This window comes from Doryrhamphus excisus, linkage group LG10 (assembly GCF_037039965.1).
Source record: "Doryrhamphus excisus strain RoL-2023G ecotype Guam linkage group LG10, RoL_Dexc_Guam_v1.1, whole genome shotgun sequence".
Taxonomy (NCBI): Eukaryota; Metazoa; Chordata; class Actinopteri; order Syngnathiformes; family Syngnathidae; genus Doryrhamphus; species Doryrhamphus excisus.
The window spans coordinates 15,968,028-15,987,408 of NC_136366.1; the positions used below are offsets into that span (position 1 = coordinate 15,968,028).

Here is a 19,381-nt window from a genome sequence, read left to right on the forward strand (position 1 = left end):
GGTTTAAACATACTACATGTGAATATAATCATGGGAAAATAATTAAGCCACCCTTGTTTGTTCAGTTTATTGATTCATTTTAAAAGGTACATCCTTTTTCTATAAGGCTTATCCTCAGTAGGGTGGCAGGGGTATGCTGGAGCCTATCCCAGCTGACTTTGGGCAAGAGGCGTGGTACATATTCCATATTCCATTCATTAATATTGAATTCTACTTTGTGGAAATTCAGTTATCATTTAGAATCTCGAACCATTAATTCATTCATTTTCTACCGCTTTTTCCTCACGAGTGTCGCGGGGGTGCTGGAGCCTATCCCAGCTGTCTTCGTGCGAGAGGCAGGGTACATCCTGGACTGGTCGCCAGCCAATCACAGGGCACATATAGACAAACAACCATTCACACTCACATTCATACATTCAATGGAAATTTGGAGTGGCCAATTAACCTAGCATGTTTTTGGAATGTGGGAGGAAACCGGAGTACCCGGAGAAAACCCACGCATGCACGGGGAGAACATGCAAACTCCACACAGAGATGGCCGAGGGTGGAATTATACCCTGGTCTCCCAGCTGTGAGGTCTGCTCGCTAACCACTCGACCGATCTGGAACCAATTAACCACAATAAATGAGGGATGAGTTTAATGTTCAATTTTGAGTTATTTGACTTTGACTTTTGTAAAAGTAACAACGCAAAACTGTAAGAGGAGTATTTGGAGCAAATTGCTTTTTTTCCGACCAAAAACTTTAACAACACAACAACCAGCTAGCATACGCTACCAATCGGGTACTCCATTGACTCGAATTGCACCAGTGAGTCTGTGAAACTTGGATGAGTACTACCCAGAGTCGGTAAGTGAATCGTTCATTTTGTCAAGCCTGCGATACAACTTGGGTAGGAAGGGGAAAGGAAAGTTTCTTTGAGGTAAGGACCAGATCTGTTGCTATTTTCCACGCTTCCAGGCAGTTAGAGTAACAGTTGTACAATTAGCTAGCTAGCTAGCTAGCTTGGAAAGTTGCATACTGACTTTATGTCTGTAGGATACTGTACATGTTTTCCACCTACATACATGGTGGTATAGATGAAATTGATGGGGGAAAAACTATTGTACAATTAGCTAACTAGCTAGCTAGCTTGGAAAGTTGCATACTGACTTTATGTCTGTAGGATACTGTACGTGTTTTCCGCTTACATGGTGGTATAGATGAAATTGATGGGGGAAAAAAAACTATTTCCTAGCTAGCTAGCTAGGAAATTTGCATACTGACATTATGTATGTAGGATACTGTACGTGTTTTCCACCTACATGGTGGTATAGATGAAATTGAGGGAGGGGGGAAACTACTTCAATCATAACAATCTTATGGATATTCCAACTGATATCCCAGAAACAGACGCACATTGTCGACTTTAAATGAGGCGACACATTCATGTACCTCGGAGAAACCCGACACCTGCATTGCATGGCCTGACAAACTGTTGATAAGGGCATACGTGTAAGTTATTAAAGGGCATGAAGTCAACGGACATGCAGAACTCGACTCCTGCAGCCGTGGGATCGCACAGGGAGCAGCGGTGCCACCCGATCCCCATGCCGTGGAGCCTCACTGCTGTAAATCAAGAGGCATCCGAGATGTTAACATTTGTGAGACGATGCCACAACAGACAGGAACGATGATGTGTGTCTCTGATAACACATGCATTCATAAAGGTCTCACACACACACACTTTTGGCGCAGTGTTCCCACTCGTCTCACAATAGAGCCCCACAAACAATTGAACAAGGAGAGATCACAGAAGGACTGACATAGCTGTGTAGACACTAATTAGGCACACTGGCCATACCACAATGGGCCTTTTCTTGGCCTCTATGCACAAACCACACAGCATAACACACGCTCATAGGATGGCTATCATGTTCGGGATCGCTGCCATGTTTTCAAAGATACCCTCTTTGATCAGGGGTGAGAAGTTCCCGGCCCCCGATGTTAAAAAAGAAATGAGACAAGCAGGTTTTCTTTTCTTTTTTTTTTTCCAGGAGGTTGCCCTGTTTGTTCGAGTGTGTGACAGTCGCAGTGTGAATGGAGGATGCTGTGTTTTGTTCCGTCTCTGTATGATCGGGTGTTTTGTTTGCTGGGTGACATTTAGACAATGGTGACAGGGCGGGTTGGAAAGGGGGTGAGGGGGGGGCATGTCGGTGGCGATCATATGAGCAACGTCTGAAGCTTTTGTGAGCGGATGAAGAGGGTCGGGAGGTCAAGACCGGTCAACACGGACAAGAAAACATAGTGAGGAGGAAACGGTAATTCCTGGCTGTTGGTTTTCCAATTATTGTAGGAATGCTCCAATTACATATGATATGCTAGCGTTATGGATTTCTTTTTTTGGCACGAAAACAGCATTGCTGCAATAAAAAAAAAAAGTTCAAGAATTGGAAAAAAAAGGCAAGCATCAAATTTATCTGTGGCAGTCCGAATGCATTTGTGGTGGCTCATCATTAAATGTGTGGGAAACATTTCTGGAATTGTTCTTACAGAAGGAACAACCCGGATACCAGCTCAAATTGACCATCAAGAACACACACACACACACACAGATCAACAAAACGGCAGCAGGCATCAGATTATAACTTAGTACCCCAGTCAAAATAGATCCACTAGACATACACAATAGATCAGACGTGCACAATAACTAGTTCCAGCATGAGCGGCGGATGGATATACACTGTGCAGTGTATGCCTCATCTCTATGAATATAGTGTGATCCTATTCCGGAGCGGACCCTCCCCTATTAATTCCATTTTTGCATTATGACTCTAAAATGTAAAACGAGGCTAAGGCTATTCTGGTGATATTTTTTTTTCTCCCAAATTCCCATGTAACTCCACAATTGATCATTCTATGCTGAATATCCTTTATCCCTGGCCGCCCATTTTCTCTCAGTGATGAGAAATTAACCCCAGTTGATCACTAAGAGCATCCCTGAGCCCTAAGCTTGGCCTTTATCCACCCAATTTGAGCACCTCATTAAACAGGCCTTACACCTTTCCCAAAATAGACAGTTTCCATAGATAGTCAATAAAATGAACTCCCTCCCCTGCTGCTTTGGGCCAGACGGGACACTGGTTTCAGTTTCAGTTGCCTTGAAGGAGCATTTCTGACCTCCAGCGCTGTAGGCACCGTTTAGCAAAATGAGCTGAATAGAAGCGCATTTCCAAAAGGGGGTGTTTTACCGCATGTAAAATATGAGGTGTTGATGTTGTGTGGTTGAGAGAAACGGAAATGAAAGGCAGCGAGTCTTTCTTTCGCATTTTGGGGGGGTTCGTTTTCCCATCAATTTCACTTGAGTCGCCCTAAAAGGTCCATTAAAGGGAGTCCGGTAGAAAAGACACAGAGGGCGAGGTGACATCCATCACCTTCGCAGCTTCGAAACCAGGCAATGCAAAGCCCAAAGAAAAGTAGTGAAAGAAAGGTGGTCAAGTTGAGTGTGCCCACAGGAAAATCACTGTCTTTTGAGTAAAATCCTATCAATGTCACAAAGGTTACGCTCCCTCAAGATAACCCGCAGCGTTGCTGTGAGCTCGGTCGCATTTTTCTACTCCTCTCTCTCTTTTTTGTGATTAGATGTCAGCAGAATTTTCTTTGGTGCACAGACGACGGCTTTCATGTCAGAGCTTTCTCATGGTCTCCCCGCACTATCGAGTTGCTCATTCAAACGCCACACAAAGTACGAAGCAAAGTACACAATGTCTGTTTGTAGTTTAGTCTGGTAAAATGTGCATCCGTAATGCATGTGAACACAAAGCTGTACGTCTGGAACTCGAACAAATACAGTAGACGAAGATGCCTTAAAGTCAAAAACTGTAAAATATGTCACATTTAAATGATGAAGTAGAACTTTGGAAGCTTTAACAAACTGGGGAACATCTCTGAAACCAAAATCCTCTGGTACTGAGGTGGAGATTCTCCATTCCTGACAGAGATGGGACTGTGGTATAGTGGGTCGGACCTACATTATCATGTACTGTGTACATTTCTTTTTCGCTGTAAAAACCCCCACATGGTTAGCGTTAGTGTTTTTCACTAAATAAACATGTCTGTGAGTGAATACCTCTGCCAAGACTTACAACCAAGGATATTTTTGTGTTCTAAAACATGCATGCAGATTTACTATACGTAGTTCATAAACACTCCTTTGTCTTGCTATTTTTATAGTATCATTCTGCAACATACCATTTTAAAACATCTGTCCATGCAAACATTCACTAGTAGTCGACAGACATGATATTACTTTAAGGTACTTAGAATGCTAATTTGCAGAAAACACCCCATGGTAGAGTATGTAAATGAACAATGTTACTATGTTTACCAACTGACGACGCAGCATCAGGAGCAACTGGAGGGCCAGTATCTTGCTCAATTATACTTCTACATGGTTACGGGAGGAAAGAGGATCGAACCAGCGACCTTCAGAATGAAATGCCAAACAGAAAGGACACCGGGTATGTCAATGAACTTTGACATTTTGAACACATTTACCTACTGATGACATGGCATCAGGAGCAACTGGGCATCCTGCATTTTCCTCAAAGATACTTCTCCATGGCCATTAGAGGACAGAGGATTGAACCAGCAACCTTCAGATGGAATGCCAAACAGCCGCAAGGACACCATGGTAGGGTATGTCAATGAATTTTTACATTTAGAACACATTTATCTACTGATGACACGGCATCAGGAGCAACTGGGCATCCTGCATTTTCCTCAAAGATACTTCTCCATGGCCATTAGAGGACAGAGGATTGAACCAGCAACCTTCAGATGGAATGCCAAACAGCCGCAAGGACACCATGGTAGGGTATGTCAATGAATTTTTACATTTAGAACACATTTATCTACTGATGACACGGCATCAGGAGCAACTGGGCATCCTGCATTTTCCTCAAAGATACTTCTCCATGGCCATTAGAGGACAGAGAATCGAACCAGCAACCTTCAGGATGCAATGGCAATCAGCCGAAAGGACGGCAAGGTAGGGTATGTCAATGAACTTTGACATTTACAACACATTTGTGGATGACTCGGCATCAGGAGCAACTGGACATTCTGCATTTTCCTGAAAGATACTTCTACATGGACAGAGGATTGAACCAGCAACCTTCAGGATGGAATGCCAAACAGCCGCAAGGACACCATGGTAGGGTATGTTAATGAATTTTTACATTTATAACACATTTATCTACTGATGACAGGGCATCAGGAGCAACTGGGCATCCTGCATTTTCCTCAAGTACACTTCTCCAAAGCCATTCGAGGATAGATGATTGAACCAGCAACCTTCAGGATGGAATACCAGAAACTTCCTGTGTTTGTCCCACAGGGGGGGTATTTCCCTTACACTTCATCACTATACTTTTTAGAAATGTTTTCATGAGGCTTGCATCATTCTGTCCCAGCACTCAGCTACTACATTGTGATAAATAAGGCACAGATGTTGCTTTATTTATTAAAAGAGTACTTAGAGAAGAGAGGAAAGGGAGATAGAAGGGCTTAACGATTTGAATATGTGGATATAGACATTTTAAGTATGTGACTGACCCACATTGTTATTAATGGAATAGGATTTTCTTCCTATTTACAGTACATTGTTGTTGTTGGGGTTTTTTTTGCCTCTGCCGAATCTCTGAACTGATTGACTGGACTCTTTGGTGCTCCTTCACCGATGACGACATTTGTGGCCGTCCTAAAGACTTTTTAATGCAGTGTTGTTGTGGGTTTGCATTCAAAGCGGTGCTTGAAATGTAAATGGGAATGTGATTTACCATGGGAACTTCATGGCATTCTTCTTCTTTTAAAAGCACCGTGAAAGGAACCGGACTTGGGCCAGATGAAACTAACAGTGCAGTCTCGCGGCCAAGAAGCGGCAGCGGGGAAGCTAAACGGAGAGCCACCATATAAATCTTGGCTTTAAAAGGGCGCGGCGGCAATGCGGCTATCGCACACACACGCATGCAGATGCATGCACATGTAGCTGTTTACTGCTGATATGTTCATGCTTGATTGGAGTACACTGCGGTGCCAGAATTCCCACACCAGGCCCAGTTATCCTGAAGAGGACATCATAAAACTTGTCTAAATATGGAGGCCGGAGCAAAAACACCAGGGGAGGTGTGTAACTAAACATGAGTCTTTCTGCCGGTCAGCATGTGTATGTGTAAGCATGCGTGAAATGTGTGTGTGTGTGTGTGAGAGACAGAGAGCAAGAAGAGGGAGAGAGAGCAAACAGCGCAAGTGTCAAATCCAAACAGCCATCCCAGCACTAATGTGCGCCCAAGGCAGGGATGTCAATGGCCAATGGGGGAGGAGAGTGAGAGTAGACTCAGGTGAGTAGACTAAACTAGCAATGGAGGGGCCGGCAGAAGCGGAGGTCATCTGACGACTGGAGGAGTGTCGAGCAGCGGGTGATGAAGAGGTGAGGAAGAACAAGTCAGTAATGTGATGTTGGAGAAAGCCAAGGGACGAAAGGTGTCACGGAAGGGGGGGGGGCTCTTACTACAAAGCTAAAGCAGGTCTGCCTCAGTCTTCCAAGTGTATTTCTGTACTGACAAAATAAACATTTGACAATATGTCTTTGAATGCAGTAGGAAGTGGTTAGCGCCCAGGCCACACAGCGAGGAAACACAAGTTCGATTCCACCCTCGGGTTTGCATGTTCTCCCCGTGCATGTTCCCGGCCCCCATTTCTCAAAATGGTTGTGTCATTTGTGCTATATAAAATACTGTGACCAATATGAAGCTTTTAAGTGTGAAAGAGAACTACAATTAATTGGTAGTAAGGTATAGTAAATGTAATAGTGGTTAGCATTGCATGTTTGTTCCAGGATTTTGGATCAACATTTGCAATAAAATGTCATTATTAGGGTTTTCTCCGAGTACTCCAAAAACATGCTAGGTTAATCAGCGACTCCAAATTGTCCACAGGTGTGAATGGTTGTTTGTCTATATGTGCCCTGTGATTGGCTGGCCACCAGTCCAGGGTGTACCTCGCCTCTCCCCCGAAGACAGCTGGGATAGGCTCAAGCACCCCCCGCAACCCTCGTAGGGAAAAGCAGTAGAAAATGAATGAATGAATAAATTATATTTCGGCTGCATGGTGGACAAGTGGTTAGCACCAGACCCGAGTTAAATTCCACCCTCAGCCATCTCTGTGTGGATTTTGAATGTTCTCCCCGTGCATGCGTGGGTTTTCTCCGGGTACTCCGGTTTCCTCCCACATTCCAAAAACATGCTAGGTTAATTGGCGACTCCAAATTGTCCATAGGAATGAATGTGAGTGTGAATGGTTGTTTGTCTACGTATATGTGCCCTGTGATTGGCTGGTGACCAGTCCAGGGTGTACCCCGCCTCTCCCCCGAAGACAGCTTGGATAGGCTCCAGCACAGGATATTACACTAACAGTCTTTTTCTAAGTGTTGCACTGAAATAAGCATAAAACTGACATGTTTTTTTATATACGTATATATCATGTTTGTGTGGTGCACTTTAGGGTTTTTGTCACCCCATGTTTGTGGATTGTGTTGCATTTGTGCAAAGATGTCATGCAATGATGATGTACAAACATCCGTGTTATCATGTTGACTGCACAATGCCGCCTACGTATACTGTGTATAATGGATCCCCCACCCTGCAAACTAACATTTTTAGTTAAATAAACGTTTATTTTTTAATCACAGAAATCAATTATTATATTTATAAATATGTAATAACACAGGTAGATGTACCACAAAAATGTTTATGTCTGTAATGAATGATAATGTACTTACATTATCATTCATTACTGCTGAGTTTTAATGCATTTAATAAGCATCTGAGGTATGTTTGGGGCTTAAGGGCTGCAAGTGAACCATGACAATTTAAGAAAGAAGGTGCCAACAGTCACTTTTATTGCAAATGTTGCTCAGTGGAGACTGTTAACGTCGGGCTAGCAGGTTGGTTTGGAGGAGTGGGAGCGAACCGTGTGTTAAAAATATGGCCGTCTCGTGGATTTTAGCTATTTGCTGGTAGGCGTAGAACGTAACGTATGATTCCATTTCCTCCTTCGGGCGCTGCCCTCATTCCCCAGCCCAGTCAGCACACGCTATCTGCAGGCCACAGCCAAACACCCGCAGGGAGCGAGGTCATCCTTCCCCACACATTGTACAGTTTGATTCCCGCCTCCCACTTAACCCTGCCCACAATCACAAATATGCCTCCCGCTGCCCGGAGACTCAAACAAACACGGTGAGGAAATGCAAATAAATGTTGAGATGCAAAGCAAAAAAAAAAAAAATTGAACGGATGCTGAAGCCGGCAGCTGAAGGGATGCTGGTGATGCACCACAACACATAATTCCACACACACACACACACACTTAGGTCTGCGGCACAACGAGGTGTCACAGCCTGTTAGAGGCCTTTGGCTGGACGCAACCAAAGAACAAGCTGGACAAAAGCATTGCCTGTCTCCCCTCATTAAGTGATTTAGGATCCTGTGTTCCCCCTACTCCTTTCATCACCATCCAAAGTGAACACACTTAAAAAGCTCAAGAAGAATGCCAGGGCTCGCTGACATGAATGGGGTGAAGAGGGGCAGGAAAGCCAAGTTTATGGTGGAGGACCATGGTATAAATCAGAGGTACGCCGGCCATGCCTATTAGCCAGCATTCAGATTAAGGAGGGAAATACCGGGGTACGCTAGATGCTTGGCTCTCGGGTGGGAAACAGCAGCCACTTAATCCATTAACATTTCTTCCTCCACAGAAGAAGCGACCCTTTCCCATGAACGTTTGCTTCAGCTGAGCTGTGCCATTTTGATGTTACAGTCGAACTGGGACATGATGGAAGGCTGAAGTGGGGGGGGGGGGGGGTATGTGATGGAATATCAGCGTTACATCCAGAAAGCATGGGTTTGCTCGGACTGTCGCCAAGCAGAACTACAGGGGGGGGTGAAAGCGGGCTATCGTATATCACACACTTTGGAGGATTTGCAATGAAAACTCTGTTACTGCATGTGTTGGCTTAGTAAGTGGAGGGTGCAACCACAAAATTCTGCAGCTGTTGCACACACAACTCAATCTCCGCCATTAAAACCTATTAGCTTGGAACAAAACCATCCATTATAAATGTTCTTTTTTGCAACATGACTCCGGGTTCATGCCAGTCAGGACACAGGAATCGACTCCATCGTCCCGAGTCTGAAGGAATTGCAGCATCTCAAGCAGAATATTCAATTTCCATACTGTTTGGCCAGTAGGGGGTGCTCACTGAGTTGATGCATACACACAGCCAATGACTGGAGGGCAACTTCATTCATTCATTCTCTACCACTGAGGTGCTGGAGCCTATCCCAGCTGTCTTCAGGCTAGAGGCGGGGTACACCCTGGACTGGTGGCCCCCTTACTGGGGGCTCATTGTGGGGACACTCACTTCGAAATGTGAAAAACTTTATGCGAGAAATTGTGTTTTTTCACCAAAACCCTTTTCTAGTCGGGAACTAATATTTTCCTGAAACTTACCTATGTTCTACTGCTGATTACTAAAGAACGGAAAAAGGTAGAAACAAGATTTTTTTCTGATGAAAGACTGATGTTTATATAGCCATTGAACATTAAAAAAATTTAAATGTTGCCTAAATTAATCATTCATTCATTCTACCACAGGGGTGCTGGGGCCTATCCCAGCTATCATCGGGCAATAGGCGGGGTACACCCTGGCCTAGTCGTCAGCCAATCACAGGGCACATATAGACAAACAACCATTCACACTCACATTCATACTACCTATGGACAATTTGGAGTCGCTAATTAACCTAGCATGTTTTTGGAATGTGGGAGGAAACCGGAGTACCCGGAGAAAACCCACGCATGCACGGGGAGAACATGCAAACTCCACACAGGGTGGAATTGAACTCGGGTCTCCTACTGTGAGGCCTGCGCGTTAATCACTTGTCCGCCGTGCAGCCGGAGAGCGACTTAACCTACCATAAAAAAAAAAATTGGGATGATGGGAGTCAATGATGGAGTCAAGGTGTCCTGTTCTATGCCGCAACGCACCACAAATATTTGCACATCAGCACTCATTCATAAGTATTCATAACGTGGATAAATATTGTGTAGCGGCTCACTATCAAATAGTGAAATAGATCCCTACCTTCCCAGATTACCAGCAAATAAACACATAAAAATGTCGATTTTAGCTTAGCTTCTCTCCTCAATTACCATTGTTTACTCACAACACAAATCACACCATAGCCTTTAGCCTGGTTGTCAGGCTAGCGCTTAGACCCTAGGTCCCCAAAGTGCGGGGTAGACTAATTTTCAGAGCGCAATTAACTCTCACAATCACGAGTGCACTTAAACGCCTCACAGCACAATAAGAACAGAGCAGAAAAGGAGACAGAGCATGAAGTCGTTTATTGCTGTGTGTGCATCATATGAAAAAAGATAAAGTCATTGGAATGATTATTTGGTGCACTGAGAGTGTTTCATCTTGACGATTTCATTTATATCCGCGGTGAAAATTTGATTCCCCTGAAAATGAGTCATCATCATTAGTTGTATGTATTTTTGTCCTACAGATACTGCTTCATCGTGATCCCCCTTCAATGTGCAAAAAAAAGTTGAAATTTAACCCATTCATACGGAAGGATGCCAACATCAAATTGGAATAAAATACAATTTTCTGTTGGTAGATGCATGTTGTACATTTTTCATGCAATTTTTTTTTTTTTTTTTTATAAATTATGGCTAATTTAAGATTTTTTTTTTAACCAAAAGCCCACAATTTTTCAAAAAAAAAAACAACAACCACACTAAGGTTACATCGAGTCATTATACTAAGTCTTAGCTTTTACATCATTGCTGCTTCTCAAATGCTAACATGTTTGATGAGGGATGTGACAGGACGAGCAGTGGATTAAACTCTCATTTGGACCGCATTTGAATGCATCATAGCTTTCACTGTATGGCAGCGCCATTAAAAGAAGGCCTAATTGGAGAGTATGTGTGGTCTGAGGTGTACAGAACTTGCATAATCTCAATGTGGAGAAAAGAAGAGATCCTCTCAGCAGCTCCGGGTCCAATTAGTACACTATAAAATGTGGAAGCCAAAAAATGTGTTTGGAGGAGTTTTTTTTTTTTTTTCTCCATCTCTCAGCTCCATCTCACAGTGACGGAGAGACAACAGAGTGGGTGTGGCTACGCCCTGCAAACCTCAGGGCCTTTGACATTACACTGCACAAACCATGAGGTCAGAGGAAGGCTGCTTCTTCCCAGACACAAAGGAGTGATTTTTCCACTCACCCTGTGAGATCAGCGACAAATAATGAACTCCGGGGCCTTCTGCTGTCACATTTGGATTCACGCGCGTCAACTCCATTCTGAAGCGGAACAAAAGGGCGGTCGGCCAATGGTGGGCAGGGTCCAGGGTGAGTTTGCTTCATTCTCAGATTTAACATGAAATGCGATTGTATGATATTTTCCACTTCAATATGCAAAATAGCGTTAAAATGAAGACTAGGGAACGGACGTGGCGCATGTGCATACTGTATCTTGCTTGACTCATCACTTGGGGGGCGGGGGGTTGCTCATGAACAACAAAATGGAGGCAGACAGCTCATGCGTGTGAGTATAATCTGGCGACATTTTGATATTTACAGATAAATTTTACCTCAGACTTTTGTTTTTTTAAAAAACAGACTCCTTACTCACTTAAAAATTCTATTTGACTTGCATTTACAAACATGCCTTCTGCCTCAGTGCATACCTGTCAACCCCCCCCAGTTTTCCCTTGGCAACTCCTTCTTTCCTGGCGCCCTCCCATTTGAATTCTATTTAAATTAACCTACAGAAGAAAAAAAACATAATTTCCCTTATTTTGCCTCATTTTCTGTCAAATTTTCCCTTATCGCAATGCAAATTCTGACAGGCCTCGGCGCCATGTCTGCTTTTAAATATAGTTTTAAAGGTCAAACTGATAACTACGCCTGAAATAATACATTGATGAATGTTTAATCAATTATCCAATTAATCAATTAATTAATTTTTTTAGTTAAAAATGTAAATATCCTCAGATTTGAGCCTTTGTGAATAGTTTTCAGACTTATTATCTGTGTTTGCTGGACTAAACAAGATAGCTTTGGATAAGAGTGATTGACATCTTGCCTCTTTACTGATATGCTGCGGACCAAACCACTAACGGTTTGTAGGGGCCTAGGATTTTTTTTTCCCGTTTCATTATTTTATAATTTTTTTTTTTACACTTATTTTTTACTAGTTGTAGTGTTTGCGCTGTTTGGTTGAATACATAAAATGTCTGTTAATTTAATGCAAAAATCCTTGCATTGATTGATGCATATTATTTTTTGTTAAAAATATAAATATCCTCAGATTTGAGCCTCTGTGAATAGTTTTCAGACTTATTATCTGTGTTTGCTGGACTAAACAAGATAGCTTTGGATAAGAGTGATTGACATCTTGCCTCTTTACTGATATGCTGCGGACCAAACCACTAACGGTTTGTAGGGACCTAGGATTTTTTTTTCCCTGTTTCATTATTTTTCAATTTTTTTTTTTTACACTTATTTTACTAGTGTAGTGTTTGCACTTTTTGGTTGAATACATAAAATGTCTGTTAATTTAATGTAAAAATCCTTGCATTGATTGATGCAATACATTCATAGACAATTTTGCCTAGTAATTGAGAAATTGATGTAGCCTAGCTAACTTTTGGCCCCCATGCTCGTGATTAAGAAAGATGTAATAATCGATGCAATTCCAGCAGCATATGTAAGATATTTTGATGAAAAAAATCCATTCACATTATGTAAACTTCCATGTGATTCCGTGATGTAAATTCCATTATTTTTATCGGCCAATTCAGCAGATTACGTCCACGAATCAGTTAACATGGTTATTACTTGATTAATCAAAACAACAAGCGACTGAGTTGCCGCCTTACCAATAACAAAAGTTAAAAAAGTTAAAGTTAAAAAAGTTTACTTCATTATGGTGTATTGTATTTGGTGTAATAATTGAGCATCCTGCAACTGTACTGGCCGGACAGGTCATTTGGTTCTAACCTTGTATAAAATAAACACTAACCCACTCAAGAAAAAAAACCCTCCACTTCTTCTATGTACTTTTTTTGTGAAAAAATTCTGATTTCATCAGAAAAATATATTGTTCTCAAGACTTAGTTCTCAGACTAACCCTGGTTGCTTTCCAGGTACGGACTGCCACCACACTCCCTGTCATCATCTGCTCGGCTAAACCAGAAAGCATTCAGGAACGGCCAGACGGATCAGGCTGCACGAACTGTGACATGAAAAGCCGCACTTCATTCAAAGCATCTCACGGCTGATTAATCACCATTTATGATCAAACAGCTGACTTACAGGATCAGCGTATGTGTCCATGTGTGTTTACCTCCAGTAGTGTGCGTGTATGCGTACAGATATGCACATTAGAGTTGTGTCTTAGATATGCAAGCTTAAACACTTTTTTTTTTTTTTTTTTTTTTTACAGACAGAAAATTAATTATAAGGAGCTTAAGCTTAGGCACTCCACTGACCAAACCCGTTAATTTCAAAAGGAGAAAACATCCCATTGTCACAGAATGGTCCAAATTCAGTGGTGGAACTGATCCCTTTGTGTCATCGGATGGTGGTGGTTTAACCTTATAAATAATGGTTTGGTGCTTGTGTGTCACACGCACGGACAACCGAGGCCTGGCAGCTACACAGTCATGTTTGTTTTTTTTGTTTTTACTTCATCAAGCCACTAAATTGTCACACTGAGCAGCCTTAATCACAACGCCTGGTCCCGTATGATGGCAGCAGGAGTCAGCAGCAGGATGACAAACCACGAAAGGACACTATTCTATATGCATCTATATATATTCTACATGCATCTTTTTCTCTTTTTCACATTAAAACGGTGCTTGCTTTATTTTGCTTGTGTGATTACATAATATTTTCTTTTTTTTTCTTAATTATTTTAAAATTTTACAGTTTGTCCTTACAGACAGTAGGCAGTAATATTCATAGAAAATGTTTAATTTAATTCATAATTAATTGATAAATAAAAATTAAATAATGAATCAGAAGTCATTGTGTGTTACTTCATTACTTAGTATATTTGTAATTAAATAATTAGAATACCTGAAAATATAAATACATTAATACATCAAAATATACTACAAATAAGACAAAATATATTCAATATAAAAAATAACCTACTTATGTAATATTCATAGAAAATGTTTAATTTAATTCATAATTAATTGATAAATAAAAATTAAATAATAATTCAGAAGTCATTGTGTGTTACTTCATTATTTAGTATATTTGTAATTAAATAATTAGAATACCTTAAAATATAAATACATCAAAATATACTATAAATAAGACAAATAAAATATATTCAATAAAAAATAACCTACTTACACATGATATTACAAATGCATATTTCAATAAATTTAATATAATAATGATATACATTAATTTGTGCCTATTTTCTGTTGATAAACTGTACAGTTGGAGACCGCTAATCAGGACCAATTGGGTTTTATTGTCATTCATCTGTCATTAAATTGACTTTTATAGTGTAAAACCTGGCCTACTATCATCATTTCAAATAATAAAGCATAGCTTGTTTGAAAACGGAGGCCTTTTTGATGGCTTACTGTACTCCCTTAATGGAACTGATGGAATTAAAAATGACTGACTTGATGATGAAACAACGTCATGTGAGTTAAGATGACAAAAAAAAACATCCCAATGTGATTGCATCATTATCAGCTGCATAGTCGAAGAGGCGGAGGCTCCCACGGTGATACATGTTATTTATTTATTTTTTTTTTTTTTTGAGTGTGTGAGGCCCGATTCATCTCCTTGTAACCTTCTACTGTCCTTGCCAGGGTTGCACACAGACATCATAGAGTTTTGCAAATGACTGAAATATTTGCAGCCTTTTCAAACTTCTCCAAGAATTGAGCACGCTGCATTAAGAGCTTTGCTCCCTTCAGGCAAAACGCAGTGGTGGGTTATTTCTACACCGGCGTGTCTGGCACAGTTTTGGTGAGCCGCGCTCGACGAGCCAATGAGAGAACAGCTGCTCTCATCGTCTCATTGGCGCTCTTAAAGTTGCAAGCTGAAGCCTGATTGGTGAGAGGACGCATCCCTGATGTCCCTCCTCCTTTTGTGAGGGGAACTTATTTGCATATCAATTCAAGTCTCCAGAACAGAGTTGAGGGTTTGTAACCTCTTTTTTTTTTTTTTTTTAACATTTTGAGGCGTAAAACTGTAGTAAAGTCACTCACAGATACATTTGCAACTCATTAAGAAATCCCAGCTAGTAAACGAAAGAAAGAAATTAATTCCAAATAGCTTTGCAACTTGGAAAAATATATTTAAAAATATTTTCTTGCAGCACCTTTGCACCACATCTCCCACTCCTCTGCTGGGTTGCTGGGCAAACCTTCGATGGGTTTGCCTCCACACGGGAGCGGATTGGCGGATGGAAAACGTGCGTGACGTCCTCGCTGCCGTGTTCCTTGAAGCCCCCCCCCCCCAGTGTATCGCGTGTCTAGACCACGCTAGCACTATACTTCTGCACCATGTGACCCAGAGGAGCGCCCATACGACTTTACAGTGTGTCCACTTCGTTGCAGCCCATAAGCAAACCAACGGAAATGATCAAACTAAGGGAGAGTGACAGAAATGGAACACACGGTCATGAGTCCTAAAATCTGATTAATTTAATTTCTGATATGTTTTCCCCGTGATATTGCAAAGGCAATTACAAATAATAACATTATATTTCAATAACATTTAAATATACAATCAATATGTACATGCATTTGTGACTTATTTTAAATAAATCTGCAAATAAATAAATATGCATACTTATAATAAAACATAAAATCATAAAAGAAAATTATTTTTATATTCTTTATTATAATATATATGATATTCTGTGTTAATATCCATAATAATAGCATTACAATATGCTCACTATTATTATTATAAAAAATCTGTGAACTTTTGGTGACCATGAGCTCGAAAATGACTAAAGTCCACTAAAATCTAACAGTACCCCCCCCCCCCCCTCCCAGAAATATGAGCAGCCAACCATAAAGACTACTGCTGGAAACCGAAGCAGTCGGCACACTCAGGAAACAAATAAAACATCTTTACGAGTTTGCTTTTATGACCTTAATAGTCCAGTCAGGGGCCGGTGACCTCTAAGTGCTCTCCTGAACGGGTCAACATCTCGGAGCCAACTTCAGATCACAGCTACCGTCTGCACAAATCCACTTTCGACTGCACAGCATCACTTTTTTTATGACACTGATAAGTGCAGGAGCACTTCCTCCCGCCCGTGAAATGACAATAAATTCCCATTAGCTGTGTCTGATGTACATTTTCAACCTAAGTGAATATTAAACGAATGTACAACAAACGTGAATAATAGCCGATAATAGCGTTTACCCTAATATTAATTATTTTATCCACTTTCTTGCTATATTTTTATTTTATCTTTAATCTAACCATGATAATGCATTAAAATATTGTTTTTGTTTTTCTATTTTTATTTTAACAATTTACCACAAAAAAAATTTTTCTAATTAACTCCTAAACTTTCTAAATGTATATATTTTTTTGGCTTCAAAATTCACTATTTCTCATGTATCTTTTTTAATTTAAATTAATTAGATACTTTTTTCCACTACATTTCAGCATCAGTACTTACAGTTCCATTGTTAGTGATTCATACAAACTGAATTATTATTGTTGTTTATTTGGTAAATGCTTTTCTTTTCAATAAACATGACAAAAAATCCAAAATAAAACAACCACAGGGTCAATTTCACCATTACAACCTATAAACGTGAAATTATCTTGAAGCAATTGAAGCCTGTGAGGAAATTGTCCGAGGCCGTAGTACTCTCCTGTAGTGGAGGCCTTTCATTGGTGGAGAAACGGGCCGCTGTGGTTGGCTAGCGGGATGACATTCTGTGTCGACTCAGTGCTGGGACCTGTTCCGCCAGATGCCCTCCTCTCGTCCCCTGCAATGTTTGCAGCCCCACGCACGCGATCCCTCGCTCCGCTTGGCTGCACCCTCTCATCACATTACTTCTGCTATTCTAACTCCTCCATCAATTATGCACTAGAATAACTCTGGGCCCTGATGGAGCCAAGACATAAAAGGGGATCATGAATGCGAGCGCCAGCAGCGTCTGCCCGCGTGCGCTGCTGCCCTGACCACTGATACCAACTTAAAAAGGTGCACCAGGTAGGCACACGGAACACAGCTTTGTGCCTTCAACTATGCCATCATAACTTCATAAACTTCATTCCATAACATATAACAACATAATTTTACTCGGGTTGAACAAAAAAATCAAACAACATCCAGGGCGAGTTGGACCCACCGCCCGGCCAGCGATGTTATCATTCATCCATTCGAGGAAAAGCGATTGCATAAATTGACTTTTGTCGTTATTATGTGCATGAATGCCAACTGATGGATCCATTTTTGACTAAGACAATAACAATAATATAGCAATCCCGCGATATATATTCATTCTTTCGTTATCCAAGGACAGTTAGAGGGAAGGGGGGGCGCATTGTCCGCACGTCCGCACACATGGCTCATTCTAAATGTGAAAAACTTTATGCGAAAAATTTGTCTTTTCACCAAAACCCTTTTCTAGTCGGGAACTGATATTTTCCTGAAACTTACCTATGTTCTACTGCTGATTACTAAAGAACGGAAAAAGGTAGAAACATTTTTTTATGATGAAAGACAGGAGTCTCATCTTTCATTTGGGAGTTTATATGTTTATATAGACACGATACTCTGTGAAAATCAGCGTTTTTTTTTTTAAATGTTGCCTAAATGAATCATTATTTAATTCATTCTACCACAGGAGTGCTGGAGCCTATCCCAGCTATCATCGAGCAAGAGACAGGGTATACCCTGGACTGGTCGCCAACCAATCACAGGGCACATATAGACAAACAACCATTCACACTCACATTCATACCTATGGACAATTTGGAGTCACCAATTAACCTAGCATGTTTTTGGAATGTGGGAGGAAACCGGAGTACCCGGAGAAAACCCACACATGCACGGGGAGAACATGCAAACTCCACACAGAGATGGCCGAGGGTGGAATTGAACTCGGGTCTCCTAGCTGTGAGGCATGCGCGCTAACCACTCGGCTGCCGTGCTGCCCTAAATGACTCATTTTAAAACATGAAAATGGATAAATAAACTAAAATACTAATATAAAGCATTCAGAAAACGCATTCAAACACATTGTGATTATGTAGTAATCCCCAATGGTCACTAGGTGTCAGTAATATCACTGCAATGTTCGGTTTCGAATCCTGCAGACTTTATTTTCCGACTTCAACATTCCAAGCTAATTTAAAGAACTAATATATCGTTTGAAAAAGTTTTCTGAAGGGTTTCGACGCTGGTAACATAACTCGTACATAATTGTAACATTTACAATTAAACATAAAAGACACTTTTCAGACTATAATAAATAAGAGTGTTGGCAAATTCAAAACTGGAGAAAAATATGTGAAAAGATCAGTAATGATGCAAAATATTTACATGACACTATGGTTATTATTCTTTTTTTTTTTGAGGATTTAAGCAGACGTCCTTGACTTCCTGTGGAACTTAAAAAAAAAAAAAGCTTTCTCTTTGAAGCTCAGCTGATTCCCTAAGAATCGTAACCTACTTTTTTATTCTTTGAGACAAAATGGAGTCGATTGTGGAAAATGGCTGCCTCAGCTCGCCGCACAGCCACGCAGCGTGGAGAAAAAAGGTGAAAAGAAGAAGTCAGACGTGTCGTCATGGAAAGTGTGGAGCTCTGAGCAGATGGAAAGTATAGATAGACCCTGACCTCAAGTTGGGTGATATAAAAAAAAAAAAAAAAAGAATAAATGATTCCTGGTAATTAGTATGTAAAAGGACGGAAAAGTCAACAAAATGTTGATCCATCCATGAATGTCATGGTGCTCCTGACCTGGATTTCTCCTGGTTGCGTGTGAAGGTTTGTCCGAGCTCTATCGTGAGATCACAAACGGCGTCTTCAATATTTAATTAATCCCACAGCAGTGTGCAGAAATCCTACAGGAGGAAACACTCAATGGACCCTGGAGTCACACGGAAGATCCGACAAAGTCAGTCGAAGTTCATGAAACCAACGTCGTGCTGACAAATCACATTTGTACCATCGGCAATAAAATAACCTCCATTTTGCTCCATCCGTGATGCATGTGCTGTGTCCGCTTTGCTTACAAACTGGCCATCAGATGTGCGGCTT

General features: G+C 41.1%; 1 protein-coding gene and 1 long non-coding RNA gene across 2 annotated transcripts in view; one reads left to right on the forward strand and one right to left on the reverse strand.

The window, feature by feature from the left end:
• Positions 1–19,381, reverse strand: part of LOC131104879 (ephrin-A5b-like) — an 84,423-nt gene that overhangs the window by 48,248 nt on the left and 16,794 nt on the right. The window lies entirely within an intron of this gene.
• On the forward strand, positions 11,169–13,553 carry LOC144901126 (uncharacterized). The gene is made up of 2 exons (XR_013629287.1): positions 11,169–11,459; positions 13,259–13,553. It is a non-coding gene; the product is annotated as an uncharacterized LOC144901126 (long non-coding RNA).